A 14,851-nucleotide genomic window follows, 5' to 3' on the forward strand; every position below is an offset into this window, starting at 1 on the left:
GACCACTCAATCCACAACAGGAAAGGATGGATCTAGAATTTTAATGAATACCCCGAGGGCTTGACTCTTCTTCCTCTGTATCTTAGACAGGCTCTTTTCTCTCCAATTAATGGGAATAGCTCCTATTTGTAGTCTTAGCATTGCGTCCTACATACTTAACAACCCCAATGGAAAACGAGTATCTTCCCTGATAACTCCAGCAGCAAGGTAACATCAGCTTGGCAAACAAACAAAAAAAAAAAAAATCAATAGATGTAGACAGAAGACTGGATTATTCTTATGTGCCAGATCTTATGACTGAAGGTGAGTTAGAGTGAGAGTTCCTACCTCCATCAGAAAAATGTGGATTTTAATTACCCATCAGGGAAAAACTCCATTGACCAAAGAACGGGAGGACGATGCTAATCAGACAACACAAAGATGTCTACTACTGTAACAATAACAGGAATTATTGTCATTATAGTCAACTATTTCTGATAATAGTTTCCAGAAAAGGCTAAGAGAAATCAAAAGGTCCACCCCCCTACCTTGAATGAAGGTAAGTCTGTCAATAATCATTTATTGGGCATCATCGAAAACGGGTAGAGTACGTAATTTATTGTCAGACATATCTGTATTTAAATCATGACTGATATATCATCGCTATGTAACCTTGATCAAGTTATTTAGCTATTTTTATTTTCAGTATTCTCATTGGTGAAATAAATGTAAAAATGACCTAATTTATTGGATTCTTAACTAAATGAGATAGAGTACATCATGATAAGAGTATAGGAATTCACTCATCATAAGTGCTCAATAAATATGAATGCTCTACCTTGAACAAACCCTTCCTTCACCATTATAACCACAACCTTGTTGTGACATGATACCTAAATCACATTGACCCAATAAGAAATACCCTACTTTGAAAAACCTGGGACACAGGAATTAACCAATAAGGAGGCTTTATTAAAGTTCAGTGTAAATTATCATCTTCACCTCTTACCTCTTCCTTCCTGCTTATTGTGAGATTAAAAGCAGTAGGTCACTATCTTCTAGAATGAGAATTCTTAAAGCAATAAAAGTCAACTATTAAGTAATATTCACTCTTCTCTTCCATTGGTGCCCTAGTTTCTTTTTGTATAACCTCCTATATATATATATATATATATATATATATACACACACACATATATATATACATATATATGTGTTTATATATAACATCTTTTTTTCATTTCATCAGGGTATATGGATAAACTCTATTGAGAAAGGTCCTCATCCAGTTATATCATTGTGCTAGATGATGTAAGCACATACTGTACTTAAAGCTTTTTTTAAGGTTTTGTAAAAGTATATACAATTCATCTCACCAAGAAGTATGTATGTATCTCACCATGTATCCAGGTATGTATCCATCTCACCAAGAAGTATGAGAGTATGTTGCTTCACCTCAACACACACATTCATCCCCCCAAAATCATTAATACAAGGGCTTATAAAATGTTCTTCACTTGCCATCCTTGATTGCTAAGTGGCCATTGTAAAAATCAATCCTGGGCTTCAGGTAGAGCTCTTCTCCTGCATAACATAGGTTAATTAGCTCTGTGTATGTGACTCTTAAGAAAAGGAAATCTTCATTATTCACTTCCTTTTGTATATCTGATTAATATCTGAATGACCTGTATTAAATGTGATAGATGTCTTTTTTAGGAAAGTTGTTTCCTTTGAAGAGGGTCAGATGCCAAACAAACCTAGACATCAAGAGAAATGGGCTGGAGAGAGTGAGAGCAATCATTTTCTAATGGACCTATTCCTTTTTATGTGGAAAGGACTGAATACCAGAAATGGGCAGAAAGAAATGATGGTGCATAGAATGGGGTGGGGAAAGAAGAAAAGGGGGAAGTATGGGTGGAAGAGGAGAGGACACAGGGACCAATGGGTTGCCCACAAATTATTCCATTTAGACTCCAATCACATTGAATGATATGCATTTTCCACCAATAGGAAAATGAGACTCTTGTTTCCTGCAGCCTTGTTTAGCCTCCAAATGACAAAGTAAAACATTGTCATTCAGAAGCCATATATCTTACTGGGAAGAGAGCCCCACTGTCAGCTTCCATGCAGAGCTATGGAGGGATATAGATTCACTTTCCCATCATCCTTTTAATGTCTTTTTCTCTCTTTCCTCTGTGGTCCTCACAGTCCCAGCCTTCACTGTGATGCTGGACAGTACACTGTCTCCTCCCCTCATGAAGGACATTGTTTAGACAGCCACCCAACTATCCAGTAATCATCCCTAACCTCAACATTGTCAAACTATTTAAAAAACGTGAGGCTATAGCTGTCACAATATAATGTTCTGAATAGACAGAAAGTAACTACTCTATAAATAAAGATACTGAGCCTTCAAAAATAAGCTAAATGACTACCTAACTTGTAAGTGATGAAATCCAGATTTGAACTTGTGTTATGTTTTTGGTGTTTTCATGAATGCAGCTCCTTTAATATAAATCCCTGTTCTTCACCTGATCCACCTAGGAAACTCCAGAACATTCTCAGAGGTCCTAAACAAATGACACATTCCTTGTGAATCCATAGAGTCAGCTGCTATCTCCTTTGCATGTAACTTGATATTTCACACTGTTTTACAATTGTTATTTTACCTTTACAAATAGAATGAAATGACTTCCAGGATAAGTGTGGTGGTTTATTGGTTTATTGTTTTGTTTTGTTTTTGTTTTCCCAGTACCAGGCATACTGCATATGCTCAATTAATGTGTACTGAGCAAATGGATTGAGGAATAAATAGTCTTAAATTACATGTAATGAGGAACCTCTTGTACAAAATGCTTCCTCAGTAAACACATAGGGAATGGAAGTGGCCATGGGATGGGATAAAAGGGAAGCAGATTCTTGGGAAGGTATTACAAGATAGGAATGTGAAATTCACTCATTATATTCATGGGTATCAGAGCTCATGTGTTCCAGAGTCTGAGTAATGGGCAGAAGAGACCCCTCAGTTTGCTCTTTACACAGGATTATGTCATAAATGGCTCCAAAACAACTGCATCCTCTTAGATCCTTTGCTACTATACATTTCCATCATTTGTAAAGTTTTTACATAATCAAAACTTAATTCTTTGTCTACTCTGACCTATAGACATGGTAAGTTATCGAATTACTACCTGAGATGTAACGTATATTTTGTCCTGGAGCCTATTTTGTGCAGGCTACAGGGAAGCTGACAGTGTGACTCCTCTGAGAAGACTGAATGTCAGTTCCATGATGAAGATCCTGGTGGAGCAGATGACATCACAGAGAGAAAAGTGATCCAATGGGACAACCCATCATGGGCCTGTATTATCTCCCACAATACCTCCAGAATGGATTATTTTCAGAGGTGTGATTTAATATAGGAAAACTCAAGAATCGCCCCCACATACCTAAGGATGTGTCCTTCTGTGACCCAATCAGGGCAGGGACTAGGACCCCACCACTTGATAGCAGGAGAAGAGACTTGGATCTTAATTCAAGAAGTTTGGCTTTTGGTTGAAATTTGGCCTCTAGTCAAGCTTGTTCCCATATCCCTCAAGGATACATGCCAGGTAAAAGCTACCATGGCTCTCCCAGGTATAGCCTCAATCAAACCCAGTTCTATTTCTGCTGGACCTCACCTTGGGGTTAACTTTTCTCAGAGACTCACCAATGGTTCTCAAGCCACCCTTGTTTTGGGGGCCCTCACTTTTTTTTTCTTTTATTTCTCTCATGAAGCGGAAGTCAAACAAAGCATACTCCCTAACCAACTCTAGTTTCTTGAACTCCAAGGTAGAAAGTGCCATTGAGAGAAGAATTTAAGTAATAAAGTGTTGTTGAACATGGAGACTATTTTAGGAGGTGAAACTCCACCTTAGCTACCATTTACTCTGAAACCCAATCTCTTTCCTGACCTCCTTCATAATCCTCTGTGGGCATCACTTTTGGGCAACTAGTATACTAGATTAAAGGACCTTTAAAGCTGCAAAGAATTTCTAATGATAAGGTTCCAGGTATAGAAGCCTTCACTCCCCAAACAGGTTGTAAAGACCTCAGGAGCAGGCTCCTGGCTTCAGATTTTTTCCCATATACTGCTGAGCCATATGTATTTCTACTTTGTTTCTAATAACTTAACCAATGCCAGTTACTCTACTTTCAACCCCAGCTCAGATATTCATCTAAGACAAACATACTACCCCAAAGGTTCCATTTGTCTAGTCAGAAAGTTTAAGCACAGGGCCTCCCCGGTGGCGCAGCGGTTGAGCGCTGGGTTGCGAAGCTGCGCGCGGCCTCTACGACGCCGGTTCGATCCCCGGCTGCTCCCCGGCCACCGGAGGAGGGTCCCACATGGCGCGCAGACCTCTCCTGCCGCCCGCTGCTCCCCTCAGCAGTGTACTTCGGTCCTTCTGCCTGCTCTGCTCCCCGCTCTGGCTCTGGTGAATTCTCTCGCCCTCCCGCGCTTCTGACTGTACCCAGTGCATGTATAAACAAAACAAACAAACAAACCAGCAAACAAATAAATAAAGCATGCCTCTATAAAAAAAAAAAAAAAAAAAAAAAAAGAAAGTTTAAGCACAGGAAGTTGGATCTCTGGCTTCTGCAGTCAGAACACATGAGGAATGACAACTTCACAGATTTGGGACAAGCTTTTCTGACAGTCTAAACTGACAGTAAACATCTCGTGTTTCCCTGGATGGCTTAAGAACAGTCTATGAACTTACATTTGCAGAGGTGAAAATTTGGTTTTTGACAACTGAATAACCCATCTAATTGTCCCAGGCACCTTGCTTTTCTTTATTGCTTGCTTTTGGGGAATAATTGAATTGAAGGCCAAAACACCTTGTAGAGCTGTAAGTTTTGATAATGAATTACTAAATGGGTTTCACCTATCTCTAAAGAGAAAGAGCAGCCTGTCTGGCAGCTGACAGTCTAGTTTCTGAACTTGACTAACGCAATGAAGAGAAAGGTGAATAAAACGTAAATTGGAGATAACATATAAGCTTTTTGATAATAAGCATAGGGAGTCTGTTTCTGGTACAAAATGATGACAGGGAAAATAGGTCTGCTTAAAAGCCCTTTTCTGGTATGTAATCCTGTGCTCTGACAACAGTGTGGGTAGCTCAGCAGGCAGCAACCTCCTACCAAATCCTAGTCACCCGTATGTACTAGGCAAAGGCAGACTTATGCATGTGATGTCCTAGTGGAACCTGGCCTCTACCACTAAAACCCAGGATCCCTTAAATCAACACATAAAATAGCCTAATAACCCTTTTCATTTTCTGTCCATGAAGCCATTAGCCACACCCCAAGAAACACACACTGATATGAACATTTTTACAGTGGCGATTTTCATTTATCCCATGAGAAATAAAACTGGAACTATGCTCAAATCAACCAAAGCTGGACATGGGAAAGTAAAACATTTCCTCAAATGCTGCCTTCAGCTTGTACCACATAGCCCACATGGTGAGCTTACATGCACTGTATAGAATAATAGTATTTTAAAAAAAAGATGGATTAGCCATTACCAAGCCCGCCACTCTTATTTTTCAGACTGAGGCCTAGAGAATACCAATTACTTATATGTAACATAGTCTAGCATATGTGTCTCCTAATTTCCAGTTCAGTTATTTTACACATAATTTTTTAAAGATTTATTTATTCATACATACAAGAACTGGGGTATAGGCCAGAGGTGTGGGGGGTGAGAGGATTCTCCAGAGACAGAGTGGGGAGCAGAACAGGCAGACTGACTGAAATACACTGCTGAGGGGAGCAGCAGGCGAGGCAGGAGTGGTCTGCTGTGCCATGTGGGTAGCTCCCTGCCCGGGGATCGAACTTGTGTTGCAGAGGCTGCAGATAGCTTCCTATCATTGTGTCTTAAACCCTTGCAGCACCAGGGAGACCCTATTTAAACTATTTTTTTCCACCAGGCTCTTTCTCCGACAGGAAGGGAAACTTTCCAGCTCAGGACCATCTGTTTTATTCCCTAGTTCCGAGGGTCAGATCTCTGTGATCTGTAGAAAATAAATAAGCCAAACCTTAACCATTTGACTCCTGCCATAGTTGGCACAAGCAAATTCAGCAAACTGTCAAATGAGATGAACAAAAGAGCAGAGGAGTCTTGCTCTTAGAGCAGGCCACTCGACTCCATTACCACCAGGTCAGGGAAAACGGCCCCGTGAGTCCCAGCACATGTCTGCAGGACTGCACTCATCATATTGTTCCTTCTCCATCATATTCTGCAGTATTTTCTGCCTGCTCAAAGAAAGACCTCTTTTCAGCTCTTCCCTCTAGTGCAATGCTGCTCAACCATTGCTGCTATTGGAATCACCTGAAGCGATGTTAGTAAGTACTATGGCCTGGATGCCACCTCAGAGATTCTGATTCAGTGGATTGCTAATAGGACCAGACCCAACTATATTTTCCACGTAGCCTACAGAGTAAGATGTCTCCAGTCCCATTTCTTAGTCTCCAGCCTCGCTGACCTGTGTGCTTTTCCTTGACTCTATCAAATCCATCTACAGCCTTCACGCCACCTGTTCCTTCTGCCAGGGGTACCTATTGCCCACTCCTCATTCAAATCTCAGTTGAAAATATCACTTACTCCAAGTGACTATCTCTGACTTTCCTCTCCAAAACAGTGTTTAACCCTTTCAATCAGGCTCTGTCACAATTTCTTCCTTTAATTTTCCATAACCCTATGACTATCTGATATTGCCATACACATCTTATTTTTAATTGTTTCCCTCCACACTTATGATATATTTAGAATGAAGAAAAGAATCTTTCCTGTTCTGTTCATTGCTGAATCTCTGAGATCTAGAACAGTACTTGGAGCTTAGTAGGTGCTCACTAAACATTTGTTGTATGAATGAACTAGAAACGATTCCAGGCAAACTCCAACTCCCTATAATTTTTTTTTTTTCCCTAGAGCAAAGGACCCATTTTCCTGAAGTATCCACCTAACTAGTTTGTTCCACCCCAAACTGTTAAAGCATTTATACCACTACTCTTTTGGTTATGACATGTTATTCAATATATTCCAGATCAAGTCTCACATTTTCCATGAAAGTAACCCAAAAGCAATTTTTCCTTTCTCTAGTCTCCTATGGCCATAATTTGTAATTGAATTATTAGTAAATGAAATACTACCCTTGCCATGTCTGCCATTACTGCCTTTGTAACTGTTTACTAAAAGGACCCTGAATTCTTAGTAACCCTGGGCCCTCAGTTTTCAAGCAATCTCTGCAAATCAAAAAATATTAGGGATGGCAACAGACACTCGGGTGTAATGCTGAGGCATGCTTACTTAGAGCAAGGATGCAGATAAGTTGCCTCTTCCTAAATGTGAGCAAGGAGTTGGCACAGATTGAAGGACTAGCTCAGAAGAGAACAGCCCTCAAGAAAGACTAGTCAGCCGCTCCATAGAAGCCAGGTTTATGGAAGTAGACTAGGTATGACGAGATAGGGGGAAAGATCAGGAACCCAGTGGCGGTAGGGCTGGGAACACTTCCGCATGTCAAGGGGAAGGACTAAATGGATTATGGGGACTTTTAACCTTTAACCTTTAAGTACGTTGATTTTTTTTTTTTTTTTGCACATTGGATAGTGATTTTAATAAGTTAATGTAATCTCAGTAACTGTTATTTCTTAACCCACGAGTTTACTTTTTATCTATTCAAGTATATTTCATGTTTCATGAGTCACATCACACTGTCATACTAAACGAGATTGTCCAGATAAAGTCCTTTGATAACTATAATTTACCAAGCAAGTATGGGTAAGATTTGCTTGGGCAATAGTACAATTTTTCACTCTCTTCTTCTTCCTCACCTACCCTTCATCTGCTAGGTCCTCTCTCCCCATCTGTGCCCTTTCTCCTGTTTAGACTAGTGATTACAATCAAAGGGAAGAAAGAACGGAAAATCATATGATAATAATAATGATAATAATAATAATAAACAACTTACATTTAATAAGTACCAACTATGTGCCATACTCCTTATAAATATCATTTTAATACTGACAATTAAGGCTTTGAGAAGTTATACAATATCACACAGAGCTAATTAATATGACAGAGGCAGAACTGGAATCTGGACAGTGTAATTCCAAGCAAGGCACTTTCTGCACTGCCAGGCTGCCTTCCTTAGCAGATTCATAGTCTGAGTTTATTCTTCCTTGATACAGACATGCAAAAGTAAAAAGGAGATGAAAGGACAAATGTTTGAGATGAAGCCAACAGAATTGGGCTGGCTTGCCCTTATTTCTCTGATCTTGGGGGGCAGGATTGCTTTAGACCTTATAGGGCAGAAGGCAACAACGTATCAAAAACACTTACAGAAGGATGCCCAGGTTTCCTTCTCTCTATGAAGTTAAAATCTCTTATCCTCAGAGATCAAGTAGGCTGAAAACCTTTCTTACCTCGTGGTTTTTGCCTCCTTTTATATATTTCAGGGTTGCAGGAGAACCTTGGCAGGAATTTATCAGACTGCCTCCCAAGAAGACAGCATATCTGTCTCATTTCCTTTGCCCCATCTCCCCGTGCCAAATAGATAAACTAAAAGTAACTGTAGTGACCTGGCTCAAGGAACTTGCCTGGTAAGTTGTTCTACTCTGATTACTACGTAAGGCTTCTTTTCACAAGTAAAGGTAAATCAGCAATGGCTGATATGGTCAGCTATTTTTTTTTAAGCCTTGTTCCCTTTCTTCCTGGCTTGCTTATGTTTTCCAGGGTCTCTACCAGTTAGGTGAATCCCTCTGGCAGGTTTAGTGAAAGGATAGCTGCCAATTCCAGATCTGGCCCATATAAACCTCCCAAGTGCAATCCCTTATATATCAGTTAGCTTTGCTAGTGAGCACACCCCCCAAATCTTTTTTTTTTAAAGATTTATTTATTATGCATAGAAAAACTGGGGTGTAGGCCAGAGGTGCAGGGTGTGAGGGGAGCAGAACAGGAGGATCTACTGAAATGCACTGCTGAGGGGAGTAGCAGGCAAGTCAGGAGAGGTCTGCTGCGCCTTGTGGATAGTTCCCTGGCTGGGGACCGAACTCATGCTGTAGTGGTTGATGGTTAGCTTTATATGCTACGTCTTAACCCCTTGTGCCACCAGGGAGGCCCACCTTTTTACCTCTTTTTCCACTATAGTCAACCACTCCCATATGAAGGTCCATCTTCTTGGGACATCTTTACGTACAGAAAAATATCTACTAAAATATCTTTCTCCATTTATGAATATATGTATACTGATACCTACCTTGGAGGCTACTTGTTGAATCTGGCTAAGCCCCCATCAGCTTGGTTCCCCTAAAGACTTTGTAGAGCAGAGCTTTGCTCCACCCCTAGCCAGGCTTTACATATAAGTGGGAAATTAACATCTGTTTTGTTAAGCTACCGAGATTTTAAGGTTCATAAGCTAATAAGCTGGCATCAATTAGCCGATACAAGCAGATACTTGTGATTTATTTTTTACATGCTTTCTGAGAGATGACAGATGAGGAAACTGATCAAGACATATCCCTGAATCATAACACAGAGGCTATGACCCCATGACTTAAAGCATGCCCAATATATCCCTAGGTTGAATCCTGGGAACAGCATGAATGACAATTGGCTTTGTAGTTAAATAAACCTCTTCTCAGGGACATGAGAGTAGGAGACATGGAGGATGAGAAGATGTGGCAGTGTGGAGGGAGTGATGAGTCATAGGCATTCTTTACTGATCTATTCAAGCCAGAAAGAAGACTTCTACAGTTTATAATAGCCTAAGCCATGCACGAAATAAAATTTGCTCAAAAGCCACCAACCACTCATAACTGTAGGGAGAGGCAAAGATTTGGCGGTTATCAGCTGTTAAGTCAGTTATTATCAATTAAGAAATCAATGTTGACAATAGGACACTGGTACTTATAATACTTGGTCTGTAGAAGTCTCTCCTAGATCAGAATCTCAAGGAACTTTGCCTGAAATTAAGTTAGTAAGCACTAGAAAGAAGTGGAATTGACACTCATTCAAAGGCCAGGGATCAAATTTTAAAAAAGCAAATTATCCAGAGTTAATAAGAAATAGAGTTTGGCTCCATCAGAAGTCTTGTTTCAGTTTCAAAATTGTTGGATTATTATTCACACTTGAGTAATTTTCTTTCTGTGGTCAGCCAAAATTCTGAAAGCAAAAGGATATGAATTTCATAAAATGGTAAAATTTAGAGCACTCCTTTGAGAGTTGAGGACATGTTCAATGTCCCAAGAGGGACTCCTTAAGAAACACTCTCTGGAAGCATCTCAGAAACAATACCAAACAGTATTTCTCTGCCTCCCTGGACTCCTTGAAATTAGAGCTAAGCATAGATTTCTAGAGAATTAAAATTCTGAATTGCCAATCTTGGTGATGTTAAGTAATGATAATTATTATTATCATAGTATTCCTTGCATGGAGCAGTTTTTACATGCCAGAACTACTGTTTCATTTATTTCACATTAATACATTTGTTTCTCACAATTAGTCATGATAAAGACACTCTTGTTATTTCATTTTATAGATGGGGAAATTGAGGCATGGGAATCTTGCCTTAAATTAGCTTGATGAAAATAACTTGCTCAAGGTCACATAGCCAATAAGTGGCAAAACCAAGGTCCAAACCCAAATGCTCTGTCTCTAAAGCAACACTTGCAATTATTGTTACTAACACTAATACTTACATAGCAAAAACAAAACAGAACTATTCCAATATTTATTTCTTGTTCTAGTTACCTTGGATATTCAGAACATGTGAAAACATTTTTACCTTTCCCCATAAGAAAGATGCTAGGCCACCCTATTCTGAGCTTCAGATCCTTTACTTTTGACAACTTGTGTGTGTATTTAAGGGCAGAAGAGTCAAAATGACCAGGCACCCAGAATTCAGCTTCCTTCATATTAAAGTTTGTTTGGGAGCCTGTACTGATTGAGTGTTGGGGTTTAAGGAACAGAAGAGCCAAATTGGAGATGAGCATTTCTGAGTTTAGGAAAGGGATGAGGAGGGACCATCCTAATGGTGCAAGGGGTTGAGTCTCAGCCCTATGAAGCTATCTGCAGCCACTGCAGCATGAGTTTGATCCCTGGCCAGGGGATCACATGGTGCAGCAGACCTCTCCTGTCTCACCTACTGCTCCCCTCAGCAATGGATTTCAGTCGATCTGCCTGTTTTGCTCCCCAATCTGTCTCTGGTGAATCCTCTCATCTTCCACACGTCTGGCCTACATCCCAGCTCTTGCATGCATACATAAATAAATCTTAAAAAAAAAAAAAAAAGAAAGAAAAGGGATGAGGAATTGGTGAGTTAGTGTGAGGTCCAGAGATCTGTGTCCCCTTTGAAACAACGCCCAAGGTGGAAGAGCCTGCAGCGGCTCCTATGCTGCTAGCACAGTATCCACACTGCAGCCTAAAGAACAGGTGGCGTGTCTCTGGCCCAGGCTATAGTCAGCAGAGAGGGCCATTGTGAGGAACTTCTTTGCAACCAGCCGGGCTCTGGGCCAGACACACTGAAGGACCAACCTGGAAATGCATCATGTGGTAAACAGAAATTACTACAAATGGCCCCCTGAAGAGGACGCAACCCTCCACTGTGTTTCCCTGATATCATAGAAGCCCCACCGCAAGTTTCGGAGAACCCTAAGAACATGTTCCGTATTATAATGCAATTGATTTTCTTGCCTTTCCCAATAGAGGAGAGCTCAGGACCAAATTTAATTTGATTTTAGGCAAATAAAATGATACAATCTTCCCTGCACTCAAGTACTCAGTGAGGGTAAATGGATTAATTGGGCCTTTTGCACCACTACCCTCTGTGGCTATCACCTGTGGCCTTCATCATGTTAATGCAGAAAGTCTAGGTTTTGTGGGCACACATGCCTGAATGTGCACACCTGGAGTATAGGTGGGGGCATGCCTAAGTGTGCACACCTGAGCCTACAGGCCAGCGTATAAGGACGGCGTCACTCAGAAATGAGGGCAAGGAGAGGATGGCTTAAACAGGACGAATGTAGGGTAAGTGATTATCAGGCTTTTCTGCCCTCCTGCCATTAGGATTGAAGATGGATCCCCGAGGTCCTGAATGCATGCCTGATGGCGGGCACCTGGAGTGGGGTGTGGGCATACGTAGGTGGGTACATCTGGGCTGAGAGACTGGGCTTGTAAGGGCAGCATCACCGGATGCCAGAGAACAGAACCAGCAGCAGAAGAGAGAAGAATGAAAGAGAAGCAGAAGAGAGTACGCCAGAGAGCCCAGAAAGAGTGAAGATTCACCGGGGGCTAGGAGGCTTGCCAGCCTCCCAGCCCCCCAGGTAAACTCAATAAAGTTTTGAAAAAGCCACCAAGGGCTCCAGGACCCTCCTTTACCCATGTGCATAGGGTCAGAGATATCCTGCACTGTGGCCTTCCCGCTACTACAACGAGTGATTACAGAAGAGCTGTGACCACCAGAGAACTTGAGAGTCCAAAGAAAGCATTAAAGATTTGCTGAGGTTTGTGGGCTTGTTTTCTGCCAGCCTCCTGGCCCCCTGGCTCCCCTGCCCACCCTGTGCCTAGTTGCCCCACTACACTGAGCGATACCCTCTTCCCACACACTTCCAGGACAGCACCCAGCACTGCCCACCCTCTGAGATTCATCAGCCTTGTGGTTGATGCTTAAAATAATTGTTACTACAGTAAATATACAGAACATAAAGTTTACCATCTTAAGTGTACACATCAGTGACATTAAGTACTTTCACACTTCTGTGCAAGCTCAAGATCTGTTGGTTTAGGAATTCACTGCGGTGGTGAAAGGAAACTTCAAGGGGCCTTTTGCTATATTTAAGGCAGTGGGTTAGAAATGGCCACATTTTTAACATTTTCAATAAAAAAGGAAATAGGCTTTTAGAGGGCTCAACAAAGACTTAATGTTTACTTGAGTGAGCAAGGTAGTATCAAATGCTCAGATTCTCTTAATTTTCTAGCCTACAAAACATGTAAAAAAAGAAGGCGGCTGTAAAATAGCTCTTAAATATACCACCTGAGAACACTTCAGGGAGCAAGATGGGAAAAGCTTATAAAACTCATCTGACACAAAAGCCGGAGATCAAGTAATCATGCAAATATAAAGAAAACCATTAACCTCCGCCTTCACCTTTGGAGAGCACTGGTGTGTGGCCACCACATACCATAATGGCAGGGACTTCCAGTAAAACTTGGTGTGATTTGTGGAGCATTTTAAGGCCTATAAGGTGCATCACTGGATTCCAAATGAAGTCTGCCTTGTTAGGGAAGATTGGTAAACACTGGTGTGAGTGTCAATCAACAAACTTTCTGTCTTAGTTACATCCTTCAAGTTTCTATGTTCCCAACATCCCGAGCTAAGGCTTGTGTAGCTTCCCGAGTGAGATATACTGTACATTTACATTTACCCAAGCATTCACACTCACCTTTTCTTCCTAATGAGGCAAGAAATTCAGGCAGATTCTGGACCTTGAGAGTTCTATTTCCATACCATTACCTCATCAAGAAGCATTTATTAAACACCCAATTATAGGTAATCCTGGGAAAGCCTTCATCTCTGTATAAAGAGAACTACATAGATACTAGGCAAACTTCCAAGAGTTCATAATTTATTTTTAAAAAAGGAGTGATAGGCAGAGATTACATCTTTGACTCCTCTCTCTGGTTTTGTAACAACTCAGAGATGCCAAGTGTCCCAAGTAGTCTCACAAAATTCCCAGTATTAAAATGAATGCTCTTTGCTTTAAAGAAAACTGGCTTATATGTGGGTAGAGTCTACCACCACACATCCCTCCAATTAGAGGCTAACAGCCACATTCTGGTTACAATTCAGGAAGCTTAATTTCACACATGAAGCATCAAGGTAATGTACACTACACATATGGATGTCAAGGACATGGAAGGGTGATTTTACACAATGGAATAAACCTAAGCTTGACAACCCCCAGAAAGGTTGGTGATCAATTACTAACTCATAGTTCTTGCTAATCATAGAAGAGTCAGTTCATCATGTATCACCGGGGCACCTCTGGAGAACAGGAGCATGGCCCTGAAGACGATGACCATTAATAGAGGTGTAATACCCTGAAAAGGATTCTTCTTCCTGAGGGAAGGAGCCATGGTACCTCCAAATCTATAGCCCATCCCAGTCAACCCAACCTGAAATTAGATGTGCATTAGCTACCTGAAGGCTGTGCAAACTTGGCAAAGTCAGTGAACTTCTCTGAGTCTCACCTTCATCTCTAACATGGACATTATGATTTCTAAATACAGGGTAGTTATGAGGTATTGTGAGAGAGCTTATAAAATACCTAAAATACTGTAGATAGATCCATATTAAATAGTTTGACCTATTTGAGTGATGTAAGTTCTCCAGCAGGTAACAATAAACCAGGTCATTGAAAGGAAGTCTGTTTGGCTAATAGATTGTTTTATTTTAATATGCATTCTACCAATAATTTAGTACCAGTTGCTCCTCTCTTGGATTCTCTTTGCTTATTTTCTAGCATGCAAAACAGATAGAAGAAAAGGCATCCATCAAACAACCTAAAAAGACAACCTGAAATGCTTCAGGAGGCTAGAAGGGGAAATAATTGATAGAATGCATTGAATTTAAATGTTGACTTTAAATATTTAAATTAAATGCATCATTTTAAAAATCAGAAGCTTCAAATATGAATTTGAGTTTTCTTAAAGAATTAAAATTTCTAGTAAAAGAGTGGCCATATTTCCCCTAGGCAATTCATTCACTGTGCCTTGAAGGGCAGTCCCCTTTGGAAGGCGTGCGTCCTTGTCACGGAGCCATCCAGCAGGCCA

At 40.8% G+C, this 14,851-nt stretch overlaps 1 protein-coding gene and 1 long non-coding RNA gene across 2 annotated transcripts in view; one reads left to right on the top strand and one right to left on the bottom strand.

Annotated features, from left to right (window-relative positions):
• Positions 1 to 14,851, bottom strand: part of NRXN3 (neurexin 3) — a 1,487,041-nt gene that overhangs the window by 1,227,777 nt on the left and 244,413 nt on the right. The gene's annotated exons all lie outside the window — the stretch shown is intronic.
• LOC119239320 (uncharacterized) lies at positions 1,119 to 8,681 on the top strand. The gene is made up of 3 exons (XR_005123808.2): positions 1,119 to 1,389; positions 3,201 to 3,385; positions 8,479 to 8,681. It is a non-coding gene; the product is annotated as an uncharacterized LOC119239320 (long non-coding RNA).

This window comes from Talpa occidentalis, unplaced genomic scaffold (genome assembly GCF_014898055.3).
Source record: "Talpa occidentalis isolate TD23 unplaced genomic scaffold, MPIMG_talOcc4v2.1 talOcc4.11, whole genome shotgun sequence".
Classification (NCBI taxonomy): Eukaryota; Metazoa; Chordata; class Mammalia; order Eulipotyphla; family Talpidae; genus Talpa; species Talpa occidentalis.